This window comes from Ranitomeya variabilis, chromosome 4 (genome assembly GCF_051348905.1).
Source record: "Ranitomeya variabilis isolate aRanVar5 chromosome 4, aRanVar5.hap1, whole genome shotgun sequence".
Taxonomy (NCBI): domain Eukaryota; kingdom Metazoa; phylum Chordata; class Amphibia; order Anura; family Dendrobatidae; genus Ranitomeya; species Ranitomeya variabilis.
Genome location: NC_135235.1, coordinates 766,240,995 through 766,268,210, shown reverse-complemented (window position 1 = coordinate 766,268,210; position 27,216 = coordinate 766,240,995). Strand labels below are relative to the sequence as shown.

At 48.1% G+C, this 27,216-nt stretch overlaps 1 pseudogene across 1 annotated transcript in view; it reads left to right on the top strand.

Moving 5' to 3' along the window:
- The first annotated feature begins 10,060 nt into the window (after positions 1–10,060).
- LOC143768290 (uncharacterized) overlaps positions 10,061–27,216 on the top strand; it is a 457,435-nt pseudogene continuing 440,279 nt past the window's right edge. The window contains exons 1-8 of the transcript XR_013213794.1: positions 10,061–10,282; positions 10,366–10,489; positions 12,137–12,243; positions 13,045–13,194; positions 13,324–13,503; positions 13,587–13,710; positions 13,794–13,891; positions 14,090–14,180. The product of XR_013213794.1 is annotated as an uncharacterized LOC143768290 (transcript). The remainder of the gene's footprint in view (positions 10,283–10,365; positions 10,490–12,136; positions 12,244–13,044; positions 13,195–13,323; positions 13,504–13,586; positions 13,711–13,793; positions 13,892–14,089; positions 14,181–27,216) is intronic.

Below are 27,216 nucleotides of genomic sequence, written 5' to 3'. Positions count from 1 at the left end.
TGCAGAGCACTATATGGCACAGCTATGGGGCAATAATGAACGGTGCAGAGCACTATATGGCACAGCTATGGGGCAATAATGAACGGTGCAGAGCACTATATGGCACAGCTATGGGGCAATTATGAACGGTGCAGAGCACTATATGGCACAGCTATGGGGCCATAATGAACGGTGCAGAGCACTATATGGTTCAGCTATGGGGCAATAATGAACGGTGCAGAGCACTATATGGCACAGCTATGGGGCAATAATGAATGGTGCAGAGCACTATATGGCACAGCTATGGGGCAATAATGAACGGTGCAGAGCACTATATGGCACAGCTATGGGGCAATAATGAACGGTGCAGAGCACTATATGGCACAGCTATGGGGCAATAATGAACGGTGCAGAGCACTATATGGCACAGCTATGGGGCAATTATGAACGGTGCAGAGCACTATATGGCACAGCTATGGGGCCATAATGAACGGTGCAGAGCACTATATGGTTCAGCTATGGGGCAATAATGAACGGTGCAGAGCACTATATGGCACAGCTATGGGGCAATAATGAACGGTGCAGAGCACTATATGGTACAGCTATGGGGCAATAATGAACGGTGCAGAGCACTACATGGCACAGCTATGGGGCAATAATGAACGGTGCAGAGCACTATATGGCACAGCTATGGGGCAATAATGAACGGTGCAGAGCACTATATGGCACAGCTATGGGGCAATTATGAACGGTGCAGAGCACTATATGGCACAGCTATGGGGCAATAATGAATGGTGCAGAGCACTATATGGCACAGCTATGGGGCAATAATGAACGGTGCAGAGCACTATATGGCACAGCTATGGGGCAATAATGAACGGTGCAGAGCACTATATGGTACAGCTATGGGGCAATAATGAACGGTGCAGAGCACTACATGGCACAGCTATGGGGCAATAATGAACGGTGCAGAGCACTATATGGCACAGCTATCGGGCAATAAGGAACGGTGCAGAGCACTATATGGCACAGCTATGGGGCAATTATGAACGGTGCAGAGCACTATATGGCACAGCTATGGGGCAATTATGAACGGTGCAGAGCACTATATGGCACAGCTATGGGGCAATAATGAACGGTGCAGAGCACTACATGGCACAGCTATGGGGCAATAATGAACGGTGCAGAGCACTATATGGCACAGCTATGGGGCAATAATGAACGGTGCAGAGCACTATATGGCACAGCTATGGGGCCATAATGAACGGTGCAGAGCACTATATGGCACAGCTATGGGGCCATAATGAACGATGCAGAGCACTATATGGCACAGCTATGGGGCCATAATGAACGGTGCAGAGCACTATATGGCACAGCTATGGGCCATAATGAACGGTGCAGAGCATTATATATGGCACAGCTATGGGGTAATAATGAACGGTGCAGAGCACTATATGGCACAGCTATGGGGCCATAATGAACGGTGCAGAGCATTATATATGGCACAGCTATGGGGCCATAATGAACGGTGCAGAGCACTATATGGCACAGCTATGGGGCAATAATGAACGGTGCAGAGCACTATATGGCACAGCTATGGGCCATAATGAACGGTATGGAGCATCTATTTTTATTTTTGAAATTCACCGGTACCTGCTGCATTTTCCACCCTAGGCTTATACTCGAGTCAATAAGTTTTCCCAGTTTTTTTGTGGCAAAATTAGGGGGGTCGGCTTATACTCGGGTCGGCTTATACTCGAGTATATACGGTATCTTCACGTCTAACACTGCACAAGTTATCCCTGACCTGCTGGTGGATGAATAACCACATGGAGGACATAAAATATATATAATTTCCTTTTGCTTATTTTTTCTTGTTTTTGTTTAAAAAAAAAAAAAATTATGATTTTTTTTTTTTTTTTTTTTAGTTATTTGAATATGTCATAACAGCCAGTCAATAACATTTGCTAAAATAAACTAATTGCATTTGGAAAAATAACTATCTATGAGAGTCTGTTTAGACACATAGCTATAAATATATTCACTTATATGGATTCCCCTATGGTGATGATGTGGCCTGGAAAGGCTATGCGTCAGCTTGGGGATACATTGACTAATGGAGAGAGCCTGAAGAAGGTGTCGTCCGTTTAGTCAGAGTGGCGATCTAAGCGTTGAAGCTATGAAGTGTCTAAAAACAAGAAAGACCTATATTAAGAAGCAGTATTTATGTGGACAAAATGTGCGGATATATTAGCCATATGTAAAGTGGCATCGTTGTGTATATAAGCCTATAGTGGCAGAGCGCATGCGCTGAGGAAAGGACTGCCTGCTTAAGCCTGATTGGCTGACAGATTATGACATGGTAAAATGACTCACAGACATGCGCAGTAGAAGTACTAGAACACCGACAATGGCAGTTACAGCGTCCTCCATGCGGCTTAGACTGTACACAGCAGGGTAAGGGATATAAATTATAAAGAATATAAATAACACGTGGCACATGTTCCGCAAATAATGATCACATGAATAAGTTATAAATGAGAGAAAAAAATGTGAAGACTTAAGGCCATGTTCACACGTTCCTGATTTCCCTGCTGTTTTTTCTGCACTAAAAACCGCAGCTCTTGGCAGAAAACGCAGGTGCGGTTTTTGGTGCGTTTTTGGTGCGGTTTTTGGTGCAGTTTTTAGTGCGGTTTTTAGTGCGGTTTTTTATGCAGTTTTCTCTGCAGATTGTCTGTGTTTGACACAAATAAAGCTTAACTGCAGTGGGGAAAAAAAAAAAAAGAAATGATGTCATTTCCTTGTCCAACCCTTTTCTTCTTCCATCCTCCATTTTGAGACTAAACACCAAAATGAGTGGACGTGTTTTGAATGACAGCGCTCCGCAGAGTGCTGAGCGTAGGCCAGATCACAGCCCGCGGATCCAGCTCTATCCAGCTATTTAAGTGCCACGTATTTAAGTGCCACGTATCACGCATTTCAGTGCCACATATTTCAGTGCCACGTATCACGTATTTCAGTGCCACGTATTTCAGTGCCACGTATTTCAGTGCCACATATCACTTATTTAAGTGCCACGTATCACGTATTTCAGTGCCACGTATCACGTATTTAAGTGCCACGTATCACGTATTTCAGTGCCACGTATTTCAGTGCCACGTATCACGTATTTAAGTGCCACGTATTTAAGTGCCACGTATCACGTATTTCAGTGCCACGTATTTAAGTGCCACGTATCACGTTTTTAAGTGCCACATATCACGTATTTCAGTGCCACATATTTCAGTGCCACGTATTTCAGTGCCACGTATCACGTATTTAAGTGCCACGTATCACGTATTTCAGTGCCACATATCACGTATTTAAGTGCCACGTATCACGTATTTCAGTGCCACGTATTTCAGTGCCACGTATTTCAGTGCCACGTATTTCAGTGCCACGTATCACGTATTTAAGTGCCACGTATTTAAGTGCCACGTATCACGTATTTCAGTGCCACGTATTTCAGTGCCACGTATTTCAGTGCCACGTATCACGTATTTAAGTGCCACGTATCACGTATTTCAGTGCCACATATCACGTATTTAAGTGCCACGTATCACGTATTTCAGTGCCACGTATTTCAGTGCCACGTATTTCAGTGCCACGTATTTAAGTGCCACGTATCACGTATTTAAGTGCCACGTATCACGTATTTAAGTGCCACGTATTTAAGTGCCACGTATCACGTATTTCAGTGCCACGTATTTCAGTGCCACGTATTTCAGTGCCACGTATCACGTATTTAAGTGCCACGTATTTAAGTGCCACGTATCACGTATTTCAGTGCCACGTATTTCAGCGCCACGTATCACGTATTTCAGTGCCACGTATTTCAGTGCCACGTATCACGTATTTCAGTGCCACGTATTTCAGTGCCACGTATTTCAGTGCCACGTATCACGTATTTAAGTGCCACGTATCACGTATTTAAGTGCCACATATTTAAGTGCCACGTATCACGTATTTCAGTGCCACGTATTTCAGTTGCTCGTATTTTTGCTATTGTAAGGTGGCATTAATCCCGGTTAATAATGGAGAGGCGTCAATAAGACGCCTCTCCATTATTAATGCTATTAAAATGATTAAAAAAAATATAGGGGGACCCCCCCCCCAAAAAAAAAAATGACATAGGGTCCCCCTATATTTTTAGGCCAGAAAGGCTAGGCAGACTGCTGCGGGCCAATATTTGTGGCCTGGGAAGAGGTTAAAATACCCATGGCTGTTCCCAGGCCATGAATATGAAGCCCACAGTTGTCTGCATAGCCTTTCTGGCTCAGAAATAAAGGGAGAGCCCCCCCAAAAGTGTTGGGGTCCCCCTATATTTTTAGGCCAGAAAGGCTACGCAGACATCCGTGGGCTTATATTCATAGCCTAGGAAAGGGGCCATGGATATTTGCCCCCCCCTTGGCTACAAATATAAGCCCGCAGCCGCCCCAGAAAAGGCGCATCAAAATGATGTGCCAATTCCGGCACTTAGCCCCTCTCTTCCCACTCCCTGTAGCGGTGGGATATGGGGTAATGAGGGGTTAATGCCACCTTGCTATTGTAAGGTGGCATTAAGCCCGGTTAATAATGGAGAGGCGTCAATAAGACGCCTATCCATTATTAATCCAATGAAAGGGTTAAAAAAAAACACAAACACTAGAAAAAAAATATTTTAATGAAATAAAGACACCCACTTTTTGACCATATTTTATTGTACGCTCAATCCGTCCTGAAGACCCTCGACCTGAAAAAGACGCAAAATAAAAAAACAAATTCATACTCCCTGGCCCTGTCCGCAGAAATCCATCGAGGGTCCCACGAAGATCTTCCATGGAGAACAGACACATCCAGAGATATGTCTGCTCTCCACGGCTGCAGCAACACACTGACAGGAGCCATAGTTCCTGTCGGTGTGTCACTGCGCATGCGTGAGCGAGTTTACCGGCGGTCATTGACCCCGGCACTCTCGCTTAACGGCAGTGCTGCGTGGGAAAGTTCAACGCAGCTGTACTGCCGTTAACCGAGACGCCGGAGCCATTGAACTCCGGAACAGTACGCGATACACTGCTAGGAGCTTCGCTCCTGGCAGTGTATCGCCGGAGAGCAGGGGATCGGCGTGGGACACTCGTTTTATGGATTCTGCGGACAGGGAGTATGAATTTGATTTTTTATTTTGGGATTTTTTCTAGGGGATCGAGGGCTTCGCCTACCAGTGTGCTGTTGGTGAGTATATACTCTGTGTTATATGTTGTATGTACTGTGTGTCATGTATGTGTATTGTGTGTGTTTTGTGTAACTTTACAACTGTGCTAAGTCGCCGGACACAGGGACAACTCTCCCATCCTAATACCGGATGGGAGTAGTAGTCCCATACGGCGACTTAGCACAATGGTGGCACTAGCGTCGCATGGGGACACACACACATACACACACACACACACACACACACACACACACATATATATATATATATATATATATATATATATATATATATATATATACACACATACACACACACACACACACACACACACACACACACACACATACATACACACACACACACACACATACATACCAAATCTATCAAATGGCCGACATCGATTCCCATGCGACGGTATGCCTCCATGTCTCTTCGGGATACAGGAACACACTCCGCCCAAGCACTTCCGCCCACGAACTTCCTCCCGCTTCCCCGCACTTCCTGCTGCAGCGGTTTCTCCACCCATAACCGCAATAAAACCCGCAGATATATTTTTGATCTGCGAGTTTTACTGTGGGTTTGACCTCACAATGGAGGTCTATGGGTGCAGAACCGCTGCAGTTCCACACAAAGAAGTGACATGGTCCTTCTTTTTTACCGCAGCTATTCAGCGCGGCTTTTTTAGTGAATTTCAGCATCATGTGCACAGTGTTTCCTGTTTTCCATAGGGTTACATTGTACTGTACCCTGCATGGAAAACAGCTGCGGACCCGCAGCGGCAAAATCGCGGCGGTTCCGCAGTAAAAAACGCATTGTGTGAACATGGCCTAAGTCTGGAGTAGCACTTTGGCACATAGCACTTTATTATGTGAAGATTACACCATGGACGTTTTGTAAATATTATGAGAAAGTATTTATGTATTGATGGCCACTTTAATATGTAAATGAGTGTAGATTATACCTATATAAGCACATTTGTAAGCAATACCCACTGCTTGAGAAAGGCTCAGTGTGAGCCGAAACGTCGCACAGAGATGTGGGTTGAATAAACTGCACATTTTTTCACCCTGAAAAGGACTTGGAGTGCTGCCTTCTTTTTCTATTTTTTGTATACATGTTGGGTAGATGAACGGACCATTCTATCCAGGAGGCTAGGCACCCACCGGTGAGCATTGTGCTGTTCCATTTTTCACATATATATATATATATATATATATATATATATATATATATATATATATATATATATATATATATATAGTATGCCGTGGTAGTGTAAAATCACTACAGGAGGCGACAGGATAGAGGACATGGATTACATACAGTAAATACAAATAGAATAGGTAGATATATAGATGTCAGTGATAAATACAATTAGTACAGTATATGCAACTTACTGTACATGTATTTAATTAACAAACGATAATTTTTCTGAAAAAAAATGGTGTGGACTCTGTGAGATCCCCGCTGGCACCGTGAGGAAGTCGCACGGTGAAGAGATGAGTTCATGGAAGAATTTCACTGCGGTGCATTTCAACTCGCCTCTGCACTGTACGACTTTCCCATGGTGCTAGCGGGGATCTCACTGAGGTCACCGCAGTTCAGCCCAGCTGGGAGCGCAGCCTCAGTGATGTCACTGCTAGTCACTGACGCTGCGTTCCCAGCAGCTCATTCACCAGTGGTTCTCAGCCTGGATGGTCACATCTTGGCACCGTCCAGGTTGGAAACTATTTCTCCCCCAGACATGGATTATAGTGTGGGACAGAGTGACAGACAGGTATGGTATGTTGTTGTTTTATTTTAGTTTTAGTACAGGAGATCGAGGGCTTTGGTGGAATTAGGCGAGGTCGTAAGTATGGTTTAATTGAGATTATTAAAGGAGTCTGTGTCATTTTTTTTCAATTCACTTTATTCTTGCTGTGTCTTTATTTACCATATAACTATAGGATTAGTAATGGATCGGTGTCTTACCCTCCATTACTAAGCCGTGGGCAAATGCAAAGTTGACATTACCTACACAAATTTGAACCCCACTTGCCAACGCTATAGGGCAAGAGGGAAGAGCCGGGCAAAGCACCAGAATTGGAGCATCTACTAGACGTGCTTTTTCTGGCCAGCTGCGGGCTGCTATTTTTAGGCTGGGGGGTCAATATACATGGCCCTTTACCAGCGTGAGAATACCAGCCCCCAGCTGTCAGCTTTAGAAAGGCTGGTGGTCACAAAATGGGGTGGACCCCATGCCATTTTTTAAATTATTTAAAAGAGCGTGTTGACCCCTTTGTTCTTGATAACCAACCTTGCTGAAGCTGACGGCTGAGGGTTGCAGACCCCAGCTGTGAGTTTTGCCTGGCTGATTATCAAAATTAGGGGGGACCCCATACCTTTTTATATTTATTTACAGCACAAGACCAGCTTATGAATACCCTCTATCATCTGCTCCTGCTCTCACGGGTATGTTCACACTGGGCGTTTTTGTTGCATTTTTATATGCTAATTTTCATCTGCTTTTTCTATTACCAGCAAAGTCTGAGATTTCAGAAATCTCATACACACATTGTTTTTTTGTCATCAGGATTTTGTGCTTTGCAGCGTGCTTTTGACATAGAGCATGTCACTTCTTTCATAGTTTTTGCAGCATTTTTCACCCATTGACTTGAATGGATGGTAAAAAAAATGCTTTAAATACGTAGGTTGACCTTTTTTTTGTAGCTTATTTGCTGCAGAAAAGTCAAGGACAGCCGGATGTGACCTCACACTCGGCTCTGCTACCTCTAGATGGCAGGCTGCATGATGCGTCTATACAACCTGTCATTGAGCAGAGTGGGCCCGAACCCCATTCACTTGAATGGGGGGCCCGACAATACAGTGTTTGACACGCTGTCATATGCATGACAGCACGGCAAACACCGCTTCTGAACGGCAGTGAAACCATCCCTGACTGTCAGAGAGCCGCAGGTCAAAAGACAGCGGGAGCGCTCAGCTGTGATGGCAGGTATACAGGTTACCTCCTGTCACTGGTGTCAGCTGATGGGACAGCTGCTCCTGTCATCCAACACCTGCTGCCGCTAATAACAGTGAGAGCAGGAGCGGATGATAGGAGTATTCATCAGCTGCTTCTGTGCGGTAAATACATAATTTAAAAAAAAACCGGTGTGGGTTCCCCCTATTTTTGATAACAATCCAGGCAAAACTCACAGCTGGGGGCTGCAACCCTCAACTGTCAGCTTCAGGAAGGCTGTTATTAAGAATAGAGTGGTCCCCACACTGCATTTTTTAATAATTCTCCTGGTGAACTCGCCTATGCACCGTGCGACTTTCTCACGGTGCTAGCGTATTTCTCACTGAGGTCACCGCAGTTCAGCCCGGCTGGGAAAGGAGCATCAGTGATGTCAGCGCTAGTCACTGACGCTGCGCTCGCAGCAGCTCATTCACCAGTGGTTCTCAGGCTGTACGGTCACATCTTGGCACCGTCCAGGTTGGAAACTATTTGTACCCCAGACATGGATTACAGCTTGGGACAGAATGATGGAGAGGTGAGGAATATTGTTGTTTTATTGTTTTTGGTTTATTACAGGAGATTTTGGGCTTCGGTTGAATTAAGCGTGGTCGTAAGTATGGTTTAATTGAGATTATTAAAGGAGTCTGTGTTATTCTTTCAATTAAAGAACTTTTTTCTGGGTGTCTGTTTTCTTACAATGTGACTATGGGGTTAGTAATGGGGGCGTCTTATTGAAGCCTCTCCATTACTAACCTCGAGGCTTGATGTCACCGGACAATACAAAGGTGTCACCAACCCCCCCAGCTATTACCCCACTTGCCAGCGCTAAAGAGCAAATGGGAAGAGAGAGAGGCTAAGTGCCGAATTAATGCATCTTAGAGATGTGCCTTTTCCGGGGTGGCTGAGAGCTGATGTTTCTAGCCTGGTAGGGCAAGTATCCATGGCCCCTTCTTAGGCTATTAATATCAACCTGCAGCTGTCTGCATAGCCTTTGCTGGTTATTAAATATAGGGGGACCCTACGTCATTTTTTTGGGGGGGGTCCCCCATTTTAATAGCCACTAAAGGCTAAGTATACAGTTGTGAGCTGATAATAGCCTGGGATGCTCCATGGGTATTACCCCTTCCTAGGCTATAAACTAACTTCTCTATGTGAATCAGACCTGAGATCTAACGTGATGGAAGATTACAGGAAGACGGGAAACCTTCATATAGACGGCCGGTGGTGATGGAGTCAGTGACCGACTCTGGCCTAATATGTCTCTAGAGCCGTAGTAGAAGATGAAGATGTTGTACTCATCATGAAGTAGTTATTTCTCATGTCACGTGTAATGAATATCTCCTGCAGTATTGCTAATGCCGATTCCTGGGTCGGTAAATGAGACGAGAATTAGCTTTATGGAAGATGAGTCTATGAGGAACGTATTCAGCTGTCGACTCAGAGGAAGAAACTACTTGTTGTCTGTGGCCTAAATATATAGTTTTAGTTAGTAGATGTAAAGACGGAAATTAAATACTGTAAAATAATAAATCTAATATTTTTCCCTTATTATCTCCAGTAATTGTGTTATTACAGGATTCTTATGATGTTACATCGGCTCATCTTCTCATTCAGGTCTCTACAATATCGGATCCTCCCAGTGAAGATCTTCTACAAAAGAACATTTTCCTCATTTACCAATCACAGATGGATATGGACAGAGACAAGATGGCGGAGAGGATATTACACCTCACCCTAGAGATCCTCTTCCGGCTTACTGGAGAGGTGAGAGATTCTAATGATGTCACATTACGTCATTCTTATCTATGGCAATAACAGATCGACAGAACTGAAGAGGTGAGGACTCGGAAATGTCTGTAGTGAGATATATTAATGTGTCTCTCCATTACCAGGATTACACAGTGGTGAAGAAGACCTCTAGTGAGCGCTGTCAGGACCCTGTGTCTGAGGGATGGGAAAGACTCCTGAGCCCAATCACAGGGCCTCCACCTCACCCCCTGATCCATGAGGACATCAGTGACCAGAAGAACCTAGAACTCACCTACAAGATGATTGAGCTGCTGACTGGAGAGGTGACACTGCTGGGAATGCTGGGACATTATACAGTAACACTATGAAGGGATCGGGGGGATGACGGTATCATTGTATGTGTCAGGTTCCTATAAGGTGTCAGGATGTCGCTGTCTATTTCTCCATGGAGGAGTGGGAGTATTTGGAAGGACACAGAGATCTATACAAGAATGTCATAATGGAGGTTCCCCAGCCCCTCACATCTCCAGGTAATAGGACTAAATACACTGCTCAAAAAAATAAAGGGAACACTTAAACAACAGAATATAACTCCAAGTAAATCAAACTTCTGTGAAATCAAACTGTCCACTTAGGAAGCAACACTGTTTGACAATCAATTTCACATGCTGTTGTGCAAATGGAATAGACAACACATGGAAATTATTGGCAATTTTCAAGACACCCCCTATAAAGGAGTGGTTCTGCAGGTGGGGACCACAGACCACATCTCAGTACCAATGCTTTCTGGCTGATGTTTTGGTCACTTTTGAATGTTGGTTGTGCTTTCACACTCGTAGCATGATAGGGACTCTACAACCCACACAAGTGTCTCAGGTAGTGCAGCTCATCCAAGATGGCACTTCAGTGCGAGTTGTGTCAAGAAGATTTGCTTTGTCTGGAAGTGTAGTGTCCAGAGGCTGGAGGCACTGCCAGGAGACAGGCCAGTACACCAGGAGACGTGGAGGGGGCCGTAGGAGGGCAACAACCCAGCAGCAGGACCGCTACCTGAGCCTTTGTGCAACGAGGAACAAGAGGAGCACTGCCAGAGCCCTGCAAAATTACCTCCAGGAGGCCACAAATGTGCATGTATCTGCACAAATGGTTAGAAACTGACTCCATGAGGATGGTCTGTGTGCCCAACGTCCACAGATGGAGGTTGTGCTCACAGCCCAACACCGTGCATGATGCTTGGCATTTGCCACAGAACACCAGGATTGGCAAATTCGCCACTGGCGCCCTGTGCTCTTCATAGAAGAAAGCAAGTTCACACTGAGCGCATGTGACAGGCATGACTTAGTCTGGAGGCACCGTGGAGAGTGATCTGCTGCCTGCAACATCCTTCAGCATGACCAGTTTGGCAGTGGGTCAGTAATGGTGTGGGGTGGCATTTCTTTGGAGGGCCACACAGCCCTCCATGTTCTCGCCAGAGGTAGCCTGACTGCCATTAGGTACCGAGATGAGATCCTCAGACCCCTTGTGAGACCATATGCTGGTGCAGTTGGCCCTGGGTTCCTCCTAATACAGGACAATGCCAGACCTCATGTGGCTGGAGTGTCAGCAGTTCCTGCAAGATGAAGGTATTGAAGCTATGGACTGGCCCTCCGGTTCCTTAGACCTGAATCCGATTGAACACATCTGGGACATCATGTCTCGCACCAACGTCACGTTGCACCACAGACTGTCCAGGAGTTGGTGGATGCTTTAGTCCAGGTCTGGGAGGAGATCCCTAAGGAGACCATCTGCCGCCTCATTAGGAGCATGCCCAGGCATTGTAGGGAGGTCATACAGGCACGTGGAGGCCACACACACTACTGAGCATAATTTCCTTGTTTTGAGGAATTACCACTGAAGTTGGATCAGCCTGTAATTTGATTTTCCACTTTGATTTTGAGTATCATTCCAAATCCAGGCCTCCATCGGATAATAAATTGAATTCCATTCATGATTTTTGTGTGATTTTGTTGTCATCACATTCAACTTTGTACAAAACAAAGTATTCAATGAGAATATATCATTCATTCAGACCTAGGATGTGTTATTTGAGTGTTCCCTTTATTTTTTTCAGCAGTGTACATACAGCCTATAATTATCTGTATGAAAAGAATGAATTCACTCCCTGTATGTGTTTCCTCCAGATCTATCTAGTAAGACAACACCTGAGAGATGTCCGCGTCCTCTTCTTCCACAAGACTGCAAGCAAGAAGATCCCAATGCTCCTCAGGATCATCAGTTAGATGGAGAGGTGTCAGGAGATGTCCCCTGTGTGCCCCATATATTAATAATGTCCCATGTGTGCCCCCATATATTAATAATGTCTCCTGTGTGCCCCCATACATTACTACTGGCCCATGTGTGACCCCATATATTACTACTGGCCCCTGTGTGCCCCCATATATTAGTAAAGTCCCCTATGTGCCCCCATATATTAGTAATGTCCCCTATGTGCCCCCATATATTGGTAATGTCCCCTATGTACCTACATATATTACTAATGTCACCTAAGTGCCACCATACATTAGTACTGTCCCGTGTGCCCCCATATATTCCTAATGTCCCCTATGTGCCCCCATATATTTGTATATTAGTTATGTTCCCTATGTGCATATGTTAGTAATGTCACCTGTGTGCCCCCATATATTAGTAATGTCACCTGTGTGCCCCCATATATTAGTACTCTCCCCTATGTGTCCCCATATATTAGTAATGTCCCATATGTGCCCCCATGTGTTAGTACTGTCCCCTATGTGTCCCCATATATTAGTAATGTCCCATATGTGCCCCCATGTTTTAGTACTGTCCCCTATGTGTCCCCATATATTAGTAATGTCCACTATGTGCCCCCATATATTAGTAATGTCACCTGTGTGCCCCCATATATTAGTACTCTCCCCTATGTGCCCCCATATATTAGTAATGTCCCTTGTGTGCCCCCAAATATTAGTACTGTCCCCTATGTGTCCCCATATATTAGTAATGTCACCTGTGTGCTCCATAAATTACACATGATTCTTATGATGTTACATCGACTCATCTTCTCATTCAGGTCCCTACAATATCGGATCCTCTCAGTGAAGATCTTCGACAAAAGAGAATTTCCCTGATTTACCCATCAAAGATGGATATGGACAGAGACAAGATGGCGGAGAGGATATTACACCTCACCCTAGAGATCCTCTTCTGGCTTACTGGAGAGGTGAGAGATTCTGATGACGTCACATTACATCATTCTTATCTATGGGAATAACAGATGGACAGAACTGGAGAGGTGAGGACTCTGGCAATGTCTGTAGTGAGATTTATTAATTTGTCTCTCCATTACCAGGATTACACAGTGGTGAAGAAGACCTCTAGTGATCGCTGTCAGGACCCTGTGTCTGAGGGATGGGGAAGACCCCTGAGCCCAATCACAGGACCTCCACCTCACCCCCTGATCCATGAGGACATCAATGACCAGAAGATCCTAGAACTCATCTACAAGATGATTGAGCTGCTGACTGGAGAGGTGACACTGCTGGGAATGCTGGGACATTATACAGCAACAATATGAAGGGATTGGGGGGATGACGGTATCATTGTATGTGTCAGGTTCCTATAAGGTGTCAGGATGTCGCTGTCTATTTCTCCATGGAGGAGTGGGAGTATTTAGAAGGACACAGAGATCTGTACAAGAACGTCATAATGGAGGTTCCCCAGCCCCTCACATCTCCAGGTAATTGACAGGACTAAATACACACGGCCAATAATTATCTGTATGTAAAGAATGAATTCAGTCCCTGTATGTGTTTCCTCCAGATCTATCCAGTAAGAGGACAACACCAGAGAGATGTCCCCGTCCTCTTCTTCCACAGGACTGTAACCAAGAAGATCCCAATGCTCCTCAGGATCATCAGGTAGATGGAGAGAAGGTGTCAGGAGATCTCCCCTATGATGTGTAGACGCCAGTGAAGGTCTTGTGCTCAGTCTTGTTTTATCCACCAGTATTATATGTTTTATACTTGTGTAATGAGAACGGTGGAGATGGCAGGTTTAGAGCTGATCATAGATGGGACTTCTCCATCTGTCGGTGACTTTTACAATATTTGTTTCAGGGTGAAGATCTGACCCATATTAATACTACAGAGACATATGTGAGGGGGGATGAGTGGTGTAAAGAGGAGATTCCCACATATGACTACCCAGGTGAGTAGTAGCCACTAAATGCAGAGAAGTCACAGACTCTTCTCAGTCACCGGCTGTGGCTGCTTTATCGGTGGTGTAGTCCGGCCATATTACCATGATCACCATTTTGCCTCTAGACCACAACATTCTCCTCCACCCAAAACTGTTCTAATGACTTTGGTCATTGAAAACCTTTTCTCCTTCTCCTCATTGGGGGACACAGACCGTGGGTGTATGCTGCTGCCAATAAGAGGCTGACACTAAGGGATACAAAAAAAGTTAGCTCCTCATCTGCAGTATACACCTTCCTACTGGCTCTCAGCTAACCAGTTCTTGCTTAGTGTCTGTAGGAGCCATACAGGGTCTGGTTCAGACCCCATCGTTTTTAATTTATTTTATACCTTTCTGTAAATTTTTATTTTTTAATTAACGGAGTGAAGGGGGCGACGGTTCGTTTCAAGGTTCCGATCTCCCGCGAACCATCAACAGGGAGAACGCGGAGTGTTGCCTCCCCGTACCCTCTCCTACTATGTGGGAAGCCATGCCTGAGCTCACTTTAGGGGCGACGGTTCCTTCGGGTCCTGATCTCCCCACACCAGCAATGGGCGGTTACTGTTATGACCCCAATGGCGAGGGTCTCAGAGGAACGTGGAAGTCTGCAGAATACAAAAATCCAGCTCATAGGGCAGTGGTAACTGGGTTGACCATATATCTACTCCTAACGCCAACACTAGCAGTAGCCGGGGATCATTCCTACGTTGATTTTAGATGACACGCGCCAGCCGGAGAATCTAGCTACCCCTAGTAGAGGAAAACAAAGACCTTTCTTGCCTCCAGAGAAGGGGACCCCAAAGCTGGATAGAAGCCCCCCACAAATAATAACGGTGAGGTAAGAGGAAATGACAAACACAGAAATGAACCAGGTTTAGCACAGAGAGGCCCGCTTACTGATAGCAGAATAAAGAAAGGTAACTTATATGGTCAACAAAAACCCTATCAAAATCCACACTGGAAATTCAAGAACCCCCGAACCGTCTAACGGTCCGGGGGGAGAACACCAGCCCCCTAGAGCTTCCAGCAAAGGTCAGGATATAGATTTGGAACAAGCTGGACAAAAATACAAAACCAAAACAAATAGCAAAAAGCAAAAGGCAGACTTAGCTGATATAACTGGAACCAGGATCAGTAGACAAGAGCACAGCAGACTAGCTCTGATAACTACGTTGCCAGGCATAGAACTGAAGGTCCAGGGAGCTTATATAGCAACACCCCTAACTAACGACCCAGGTGCGGATAAAAGGAATGACAGAAAAACCAGAGTCAAAAAAAACTAGTAACCACTAGAGGGAGCAAAAAGCAAATTCACAACAGTACCCCCCCCTTAGTGAGGGGTCACCGAACCCTCACCACGACCACCAGGGCGATCAGGATGAGCGGCATGAAAGGCACGAACTAAATCGGCCGCATGAACATCAGAGGCGACCACCCAGGAATTATCCTCCTGACCATAGCCCTTCCACTTGACCAGGTACTGAAGCCTCCGCCTGGAGAGGCGAGAATCCAAGATCTTCTCCACCACGTACTCCAACTCGCCCTCAACCAACACCGGAGCAGGAGGCTCAGCAGAAGGAACTACAGGCACAATGTACCGCCGCAACAAGGACCTATGAAATACATTGTGAATAGCAAACGACACAGGAAGATCCAGACGAAAAGATACAGGATTAAGGATTTCCAATATCTTGTAAGGCCCAATAAAACGAGGTTTAAATTTGGGAGAGGAGACCTTCATAGGAACAAAGCGGGAAGAAAGCCATACCAAATCCCCAACGCGTAGTCGGGGACCCACACCGCGGCGGCGGTTGGCAAAGCGCTGAGCCCTCTCCTGTGACAACTTCAAGTTGTCCACCACATGATTCCAGATCCGCTGCAACCTATCCACCACAGAATCCACCCCAGGACAGTCAGAAGGCTCCACATGACCCGAAGAAAAGCGAGGATGGAAACCAGAGTTGCAGAAAAAAGGCGAAACCAAGGTGGCGGAACTAGCCCGATTATTAAGGGCAAACTCAGCCAACGGCAAGAATGTCACCCAATCGTCCTGATCAGCAGAGACAAAACACCTCAAATAAGCCTCCAAAGTCTGATTGGTTCGCTCCGTCTGTCCATTAGTCTGAGGATGGAAAGCAGACGAAAACGACAAATCAATGCCCATCCTACTACAAAAGGATCGCCAGAACCTGGAAACGAACTGGGATCCTCTGTCTGACACAATATTCTCAGGGATGCCGTGCAAACGAACCACGTTCTGGAAAAACACAGGAACCAGATCGGAAGAGGAAGGCAGCTTAGGCAAAGGAACCAAATGGACCATCTTGGAGAAGCGATCACATATCACCCAGATAACGGACATGCCCTGAGATAGCGGAAGATCAGAAATGAAATCCATGGAGATATGTGTCCAAGGTCTCTTCGGGACAGGCAAGGGCAAGAGCAAACCGCTGGCACGAGAACAGCAAGGCTTGGCTCGAGCACAAGTCCCACAGGACTGCACAAATGACCGCACATCCCTTGACAAGGAAGGCCACCAAAAGGACCTGGCCACCAGATCTCTGGTGCCAAAAATTCCCGGGTGACCTGCCAACACCGAGGAATGAACCTCGGAAATGACTCTGCTAGTCCACTTATCCGGGACAAACAGTCTGTCAGGTGGACAAGACTCAGGCCTATCAGCCTGAAATCTCTGCAACACACGTCGCAGATCCGGAGAAATAGCTGACAAGATAACTCCATCTTTAAGAATACCAACAGGATCAGCGACTTCAGGAGCATCAGGCACAAAGCTCCTAGAAAGAGCATCGGCCTTCACATTCTTTGAACCTGGTAAATACGAGACAACAAAATCAAAGCGGGAGAAAAACAATGACCAGCGGGCCTGTCTCGGATTAAGGCGTCTAGCAGACTCGAGATACATCAGATTTTTGTGATCAGTCAAGACCACCACACGATGCTTAGCACCCTCGAGCCAATGACGCCACTCCTCAAATGCCCATTTCATGGCCAACAACTCCCGATTGCCCACATCATAATTTCGCTCGGCAGGCGAAAACTTCCTAGAGAAAAAGGCACAAGGTTTCATAACAGAGCAACCAGGGCCTCTCTGCGACAAAACGGCCCCTGCTCCAATCTCTGAAGCATCCACCTCAACCTGAAAGGGAAGTGAGACATCGGGCTGGCACAAAACAGGCGCTGAAGTAAACCGGCGTTTCAACTCCTGGAAAGCCTCCACGGCAGCAGGAGCCCAGTTAGCTACATCGGAGCCCTTCTTGGTCATATCCGTCAAAGGTTTCACAATGCTAGAAAAATTAGCGATAAAACGACGGTAGAAGTTAGCGAAACCCAAGAACTTCTGAAGACTCTTAACTGATGAGGGCTGAGTCCAATCAAGAATAGCTCGGACCTTGACTGGGTCCATCTCCACAGCAGAAGGGGAAAAAATGAACCCCAAAAAGGGAACCTTCTGTACACCAAAGAGACATTTTGAGCCCTTGACAAATAACGAATTTTCACGCAAAATTTTAAAGACCAACCTGACCTGCTCCACATGCGAATCCCAATTCTCAGAAAAAAACAAAATATCATCCAGATAAACAATCAAAAATTTATCCAGATACTTCCGGAAAATGTCATGCATAAAGGACTGAAAAACTGAAGGCGCATTGGAGAGCCCAAAAGGCATCACCAAGTACTCAAAATGACCTTCGGGCGTATTGAATGCGGTTTTCCATTCATCACCTTGCTTAATGCGCACAAGGTTGTACGCACCACGAAGGTCTATCTTGGTGAACCACTTGGCACCTTTAATCCGGGCAAACAAGTCAGACAACAGCGGCAAAGGATACTGAAATTTGATAGTGATCTTATTTAAAAGCCGATAATCAATACAAGGCCTCAAAGATCCGTCCTTTTTTGCCACAAAAAAGAATCCCGCACCAAGAGGGGAAGAAGACGGACGAATATGTCCTTTCTCCAGAGACTCCTTGATATATGAACGCATAGCGGTATGTTCAGGTACCGACAGATTAAACAGTCTTCCCTTAGGAAATTTACTGCCTGGGATCAAATCTATAGCACAGTCACAGTCCCTATGAGGAGGCAGTGCACTGGACTCAGACTCACTGAAGACATCCTGATAATCAGACAAATACTCAGGAACTTCCGAAGGCGTAGAAGAAGCAATAGACACAGGCAGGGACTCCCCATGAATACCACGACAGCCCCAACTTGAGACTGACATAGCCTTCCAGTCCAGGACTGGATTATGGGTCTGTAACCATGGCAGCCCTAAAACAACCAAATCATGCATTTTATGTAAAACCAGGAAACGTATCACCTCGCGGTGTTCAGGAGTCATGCACATGGTAACCTGTGTCCAATACTGCGGTTTATTTGCTGCCAATGGCGTAGCATCAATACCCCTAAGAGGAATAGGATTTTCTAATGGTTCAAGAGTAAAACCACAGTGCTTAGCAAATGACAGATCCATAAGACTCAGGGCAGCACCTGAATCTACAAACGCCATGACAGGATAAGACGACAGTGAGCAAATCAAAGTTACAGACAGAATAAATTTAGGTTGCAAATTACCAACGGTGACAGGACTAACAACCTTAGCTACAGTCATATGAAAAAGTTTGGGCACCCCTATTAATCTTAAGCTTAATGTTTTATAAAAATTGTTTTTTTTGCAACAGCTATTTCAGTTTCATATATCTAATAACTGTTGGACACAGTAATGTTTCTGCCTTGAAATGAGGTTTATTGTACTAACAGAAAATGTGCAATCTGCATTCAAACAAAATTTGACAGGTGCATAAGTATGGGCACCCTTATCATTTTCTTGTTTTAAATACTCCTACCTACTTTTTACTGACTTACTAAAGCACTTTTTTTGGTTTTGTAACCTCATTGAGCTTTGAACTTCATAGCTAGGTGTATGCAATCATGAGAAAAGCTACTTAAAGTGGCCACTTGCAAGTTGTTCTCCTGTTTGAATCTCCTCTGAAGAGTGGCATCATGGGCTCCTCAAAACAACTGTCAAATGATCTGAAAACAAAGATTATTCAACATAGTTGTTCAGGGGAAGGATACAAAAAGCTGTCTCAGAGGTTTAACCTGTCAATTTCCACTGTGAGGAACATAGTAAGGAAATGGAAGAACACAGGTACAGTTCTTGTTAAGGCCAGAAGTGGCAGACCAAGAAAAACATCAGAAAGGCAGAGAAGAAGAATGGTGAGATCAGTCAAGGACAATCCTCAAGCCACCTCCAGAGATCTGCAGCATCAACTTGCTGCAGATGGTGTCACTGTGCATCGGTCAACTATACAACGCACTTTGCACAAGGAGAAGCTGTATGGGAGAGTGATGCGAAAGAAGCAGTTTCTGCAAGCACGCCACAAACAGAGTCGGCTGAGGTATGCAAAAGCACATTTGGAGAAGCCAATTTCTTTTTGGAAGAAGGTCCTGTGGACTGATGAAACCAAGATTGAGTTGTTTGGTAATACAAAAAGGCGTTATGCATGGCGGCAAAAAAACACAGTGCGTTGTATAGTTGACCGATGCACAGTGACACCATCTGCAGCAAGTTGATGCTGCAGCTCTCTGGAGATGGTCTGAGGATTGTCCTTGACTGATCTCACCATTCTTCTTCTCTGCCTTTCTGATGTTTTTCTTGGCCTGCCACTTCTGGCCTTAACAATAACTGTACCTGTGTTCTTCCATTTCCTTACTATGTTCCTCACAGTGGAAATTGACAGGTTAAATCTCTGAGACAGCTTTTTGTATCCTTCCCCTGAACAACTATGTTGAATAATCTTTGTTTTCAGATCATTTGACAGTTGTTTTGAGGAGCCCATGATGCCACTCTTCAGAGGAGATTCAAACAGGAGAACAACTTGCAAGTGGCCACTTTAAGTAGCTTTTCTCATGATTGCATACACCTAGCTATGAAGTTCAAAGCTCAATGAGGTTACAAAACCAAAAAAAGTGCTTTAGTAAGTCAGTAAAAAGTAGGTAGGAGTATTTAAAACAAGAAAATGATAAGGGTGCCCATACTTATGCACCTGTCAAATTTTGTTTGAATGCAGATTGCACATTTTCTGTTAGTACAATAAACCTCATTTCAAGGCAGAAACATTACTGTGTCCAACAGTTATTAGATATATGAAACTGAAATAGCTGTTGCAAAAAAAACAATTTTTATAAAACATTAAGCTTAAGATTAATAGGGGTGCCCAAACTTTTTCATATGACTGTATACGTTTAGAGCATGCAGAGATAACATGTGTAGAATCACCACAGTAGTAGCACAAGCCATTCCGGCGTCTATGAATTTTCCGCTCATTTCTAGTCAGGATTCTATCACATTGCATTAAATCAGGTGTCTGTTCAGACAACACCATGAGGGAATTTGCGGTTTTTCTATCACATTGCACCGAATTAGGTGTCTGTTCAGACAACACCATGAGGGAATTTGCGGTTTTGCGTTCCCGCAACCGCCGGTCAATTTGAATAGCCAGTGCCATAGTATCATTCAGACCTGTGGGAATGGGAAAACCCACCATAACATTCTTAATGGCTTCAGAAAGGCCATTTCTAAAATTAGCGGCCAGTGCACACTCGTTCCAATGTGTAAGCACGGACCATTTCCGAAATTTTTGGCAATACACTTCAGCCTCGTCCTGCCCCTGAGACATAGCCAGCAAGGCCTTTTCTGCCTGAATCTCAAGATTGGGTTCCTCATAAAGTAAACCGAGCGCCAGAAAAAACGCATCAAGATCAGCCAATGCCGGATCTCCTGGCGCCAGCGAAAAAGCCCAATCCTGAGGGTCGCCCCGTAAGAACGAAATAATAATTTTTACTTGCTGAGCAGAGTCTCCAGATGAACAGGGTCTTAGGGACAAAAACAATTTACAATTATTCATGAAATTCCTAAACTTAAACCTGCCTCCGGAAAACAGTTCAGGAATCGGTATTTTAGGTTCTGACCTAGGATTTCTGATAACATAGTCTTGTATGCCCTGCACACGAGTAGCCAGCTGGTCCACACTTGTAATCAAGGTCTGGACATTCATGTCTGCAGCAAGCATAGCCACTCTGAGGTAAAGGGGAAGAAGAAAAAAAAAAAAAACTCAGAATCTTCTTTCTTATAATCCCTCTTCTGCAATGCATTAAACATTTAATACTGGCCTGGCAAACTGTTATGACCCCAATGGCGAGGGTCTCAGAGGAACGTGGAAGTCTGCAGAATACAAAAATCCAGCTCATAGGGCAGTGGTAACTGGGTTGACCATATATCTACTCCTAACGCCAACACTAGCAGTAGCCGGGGATCATTCCTACGTTGATTCTAGATGACACGCGCCAGCCGGAGAATCTAGCTACCCCTAGTAGAGGAAAACAAAGACCTTTCTTGCCTCCAGAGAAGGGGACCCCAAAGCTGGATAGAAGCCCCCCACAAATAATAACGGTGAGGTAAGAGGAAATGACAAACACAGAAATGAACCAGGTTTAGCACAGAGAGGCCCGCTTACTGATAGCAGAATAAAGAAAGGTAACTTATATGGTCAACAAAAACCCTATCAAAATCCACACTGGAAATTCAAGAACCCCCAAACCGTCTAACGGTCCGGGGGGAGAACACCAGCCCCCTAGAGCTTCCAGCAAAGGTCAGGATATAGATTTGGAACAAGCTGGACAAAAATACAAAACCAAAACAAATAGCAAAAAGCAAAAGGCAGACTTAGCTGATATAACTGGAACCAGGATCAGTAGACAAGAGCACAGCAGACTAGCTCTGATAACTACGTTGCCAGGCATAGAACTGAAGGTCCAGGGAGCTTATATAGCAACACCCCTAACTAACGACCCAGGTGCGGATAAAAGGAATGACAGAAAAACCAGAGTAAAAAAAAACTAGTAACCACTAGAGGGAGCAAAAAGCAAATTCACAACAGGTTACATGGAGTGTCGCCTCCATGTTTCCTCTCCTGGAACCAGGCCTATTGCCGGACAACTTGCCCAGTCCACACGGGGTCTTGAACGCCGTGTATGTACAGAGGCTCCTTCTTTTTGGCGTCCGAGCAGCCCCCACTGTACCATCACTGTTAAAGCGGATGGTACAAGGAGGCAGACGGTTCTTCTCCACCTCCCTAACAAGGGGATGGTGGATTGAGGGTTATCACTTTATCCTTGCACTGTCCACACTGCAATACCTAACCTGCAGCAGAACAGCACAGTGCGCGCTTTCCTCAGCGCTGAAACCCAGCCATCCGCGGTCAGCTCCATGCCGGGACGCACACCAATGGTGTGTGGATCCAGTCGGCAATGGGCCCCTGCAGTGGGATATTAACATGGCTTCCCTGTGGCCCACCTCCATAAAGTAACGCTCCGGCCTGCTGCAAAAATTTTGCCCACGGCTTTGGCCGATGTGTAGGCCGCATCCCGGAAGTCGCGCCCGCACTATGGTGCGCTAAGGCGGCTCCACCCATCCTTTCTGGCGTTTTCTGTCTGGCACGGGAGCGTTTGCTTTTCCCGGCCCAATGCCCCTCTATTCTACCCCTGTTATTGCTCCCGCCGACTTCCGAAATTTAGGCCCCGACTGGGGCCTATTCATGGAAGTAATGAGGCTCCGCCCACATCACATCTGTGGCTCTGCCCCCGAAATGGCTCTTCTCGCTCTCTACGAGACTTTATCACCTCTGCAACTCCAAGTGGCCATCTTGGCCCACCCGGCCGGCAGAGGCGATGGTTTTTTGCATTAAAGGGGCTCAATGACTCTGCAGCCGGGTAAGAAAGTACTGTCCCCTTCCCTCCTGTACTTACATGAATGACCCATATTAGTCCCCGGTCTAAGAAGCACATGATCAAGATTCCCTGGTCTAAAAGGCACATGACCAGCATTTCCTGGTCTTAAAGGCATTTGACTAGCATTTCCTGGTCTTAAAGGCACATGACCAGTATTACCTGGTCTTAAAGGCACATGACCAGTATTCCCTTGTCTTAAAGGCACATGACCAGTCCGAAGCCGGTCACCCTAAATGAACTCAGGAACCCTCCGCTGCCGATCCCAGCTTATCCCAGAGTACCTAGTTCCCCTGAGTGGGCTTCATCACTGCCACATCCCATGGCTTCTCTGATCAAGAGATTGAAGCCCTCCGTGAATCCTCTGTGGCTCGGAGTGCTCACAGGACTGATATATATGGTTCCTTTCCTACATGGGAGCTGTCGGGTAGCAGGGGCCGCAAGTATTCTAGAAACGTACATGCGTCTAGAAAATGGAAGCTTCATTTACTGATCTCCCTCACCAATGATTTGCTGAGAACAAGACTCTGAATATGGATTGGATATTGCCTTGGATCTGGACTCGCCAGAGCTTCAGAAGAGGATGGATTCACCTATTTATATCATCAACCAATCTCTGTAGACTGATGAGGGCTACGGTTACACTCTAGATCATGCAGTGTCCCACATAAGGAGACTAAACTCCCTCGCAGAGCATTTGTCATTCACCCGGAAAGGGAACATCCAGATAAGCAATATGCAAACATGTGCCACATATACCACCCTACAATGTGGGATGCTATGCCTGGTCTGTTTCTTAGGCCGGCGTCACACTCAGCGTAGGGAAATACGGTCCGTATTTAACGGCCGTAATACGCAGTAATTTTCCCAAAACACTGTTCCGTATTCAATGCGAGGATGCGATTTTTACGGACAAATGTATCCGTGTGTCATCCGTATGGCTTCCGTATGGCGATTTCTTTTGCGCAGGCTTGCAAAATGGACAAATCACATCATGGATCCATCGGATAAAATATTCCTAAAAACAAATATACAGTAATATATATATATCTAATATATAATTGCCTAGAATACTACTTCCTGCAATTTGTGCCAACTTCCGTGGCTTTGTCCGGAGCTATTGTCCGGAGCTATTGTCCGGAGCTATCGTCCGGAGATAAGTGACGTCACCAGTGTCCTACACCCAGGCAGAGCACAGTGGCCCCAGGCAGAGCACAGGGGCCCCAGGCAGAACATGGGGCCCCAGGCAGAGCACAGGGGCCCCAGGCAGAGCACAGGGGCCCCAGGCAGCATATGGGGCCCCAGGCAGAGCACAGGGGCCCCAGGCAGCATATGGGGCCCCAGGCAGAGCACAGTGGCCCCAGGCAGAGCACACACCAAATTGGAGGCCGAGGGGCCCCGCCCACCAAATCGGAGGCCGAGGAGCCCCGCCCACCAAATTGAAGGCCGAGGGTCCCCGCCCACCAAATCGGAGGCCGAGGGGCCCCGCCCACCAAATCGGAGGCCGAGGGGCCCCGCCCACCAAATCGGAGGCCGAGGGGCCCCGCCAACCAAATCGGAGGCCGAGGGGCCCCGCCCACCAAATCGGAGGCCGAGGGGCCCCGCCCACCAAATTGGAGGCCGAGGGGCCCCGCCCACCAAATTGGAGGCCGAGGGGCCCCGCCCACCAAATCGGAGGCCGAGGGGCCCCGCCCACCAAATCGGAGGCCGAGGGGCCCCGCCCACCAAATCGGAGGCCGAGGGTCCCCGCCCACCAAATCGGAGGCCGAGAGTCCCCGCCCACCAAATCGGAGGATAAGGGGCCCCGCCCACCAAAGCGGAGGCCGAGGGGCCCAGCCCCGCCCACCAAAGCGGAGGCCGAGGGGCCCCGACCACCACATCGGAGGCCGAGGGGCCCCGCCCACCAAATCGGAGGCCGAGGGGCCCCGCCCACCAAATCGGAGGCCGAGGGGCCCCGCCCACCAAATCGGAGGCCGAGGGTCCCCGCCCACCAAATCGGAGGCCGAGGGGCCCCGCCCACCAAATCGGAGGCCGAGGGGCCCCACCTACCAAATCGGAGGCCGAGGGGCCCCGCCCACCAAATCGGAGGCCTAGGGTCCCCGCCCACCAAATCGGAGGCCAAGGGGCCCCGCCCACCAAATCGGAGGCCAGGGGGCCCCGCCCACCAAATCGGAGGCCGAGGGGCCCCGCCCACCACATCGGAGGCCGATGGGCCCCGCCCACCAAATCGGAGGCCGAGGGACCCCGCCCACCAAAGCGGAGGCCGAGGGTCCCCGACCACCAAATCGGAGGCCGAGGGTCCCTGCCCACCAAATCGGAGGCCGAGGGTCCCCGCCCACCAAATCGGAGGCCGAGGGTCCCCGCCCACCAAATCGGAGGCCGAGAGTCCCCGCCCACCAAATCGGAGGCCGAGGGGCCCCGCCCACCAAATCGGAGGCCGAGGGGCCCCGCCCACCAAATCGGAGGATAAGGGGCCCCGCCCACCAAATCGGAGGCCGAGGGGCCCCACCAACCAAATCGGAGGCCGAGGAGCCCCGCCCACCAAATCGAAGGCCGAGCGGCCCCGCCCACCAAAGCGGAGGCAGAGGGACCCCGCCCACCAAATCGGAGGCCGTGGGGCCCCGCCAACCAAAGCGGAGGCCGATGGTCCCCACCCACCAAATCGGAGGCCGAGGGTCCCCGCCCACCAAATCGGAGGCCGAGGGACCCCGCCCATCAAATCGGAGGCCGAGGGGCCCCGCCCACCAAAGCGGAGGCCGAGGGTCCCCGCCCACCAAATCGGAGGTCGAGGGTCCCCGCCCACCAAATCGGAGGTCGAGGGTCCCCGCCCACCAAATCGGAGGCCGGTCCCCGCCCACCAAATCGGAGGCCGACGGTCCCCACCCACCAAATCGGAGGACGAGGGGCCCCACCAACCAAATCGGAGGCCGAGGAGCCCCGCCCACCAAAAGTAAGTGCAGCCCCAAAAGTAAGTGCGCCCCCGGGTGCAAAAGTAAGTGCGCCCCCGGGTGCAAAAGTAAGTGCACCCCCGGGTGCAAAAGTAAGTGCGCCCCCGGGTGCAAAAGTAAGTGCGCCCCCGGGTGCAAAAGTAAGTGCGCCCCCGGGTGCAAAAGTAAGTGCGCCCCCGGGTGCAAAAGTAAGTGCGCCCCCGGGTGCAAAAGTAAGTGCGCCTCCGGGTGCAAAAGTAAGTGCGCCCCCGGGTGCAAAAGTAAGCGCGCCCCCGGCCCCGGGTGCAAAAGTAAGCGCGCCCCCCAGTCCCGTGTGTGAAAAGTGCTGCTGTAAAGCTGGTAGCGCTGTTCAAGCACCATGTATTTCCTTCAGGAAATGCCCATCTAATATATAATTGCCTAGAATACTACTTCCTGCAATTTGTGCCAACTTCCGTGGCTTTGTCCGGAGCTAATGTCCGGAGATAATGTCCGGAGCTAATGTCCGGAGATAATGTCCGGAGCTAATGTCCGGAGCTAATGTCCGGAGATAAGTGACGTCACCAGTGTCCTACACCCAGGCAGAGCACAGGGGCCCCAGGCAGCATATGGGGCCCCAGGCAGAGCACAGTGGCCCCAGGCAGAGCACAGGGGCCCCAGGCAGCATATGGGGCCCCAGGCAGAGCACAGTGGTCCCAGGCAGAGCACAGGGGCCCCAGGCAGCCTATGGGGCCCCAGGCAGAGCACAGTGGTCCCAGGCAGAGCACAGGGGCCCCAGGCAGCATATGGGGCCCCAGGCAGAGCACAGGGGCCCCAGGCAGCATATGGGGCCCCAGGCAGAGCACAGTGGCCCCAGGCAGAGCACAGGGGCCCCAGGCAGAACATGGGGCCCCAGGCAGAGCACAGGGGCCCCAGGCAGAGCACAGGGGCCCCAGGCAGCATATGGGGCCCCAGGCAGAGCACAGGGGCCCCAGGCAGCATATGGGGCCCCAGGCAGAGCACAGTGGCCCCAGGCAGAGCACAGTGGCCCCAGGCAGAGCACAGGGGCCCCAGGCAGCATATGGGGCCCCAGGCAGAGCACAGTGGTCCCAGGCAGAGCACAGGGGCCCCAGGCAGCTTATGGGGCCCCAGGCAGAGCACAGTGGCCCCAGGCAGAACATGGGGCCCCAGGCAGAGCACAGTGGCCCCAGGCAGAACATGGGGCCCCAGGCAGAGCACAGGGGCCCCAGGCAGAGCACAGGGGCCCCAGGCAGCATATGGGGCCCCAG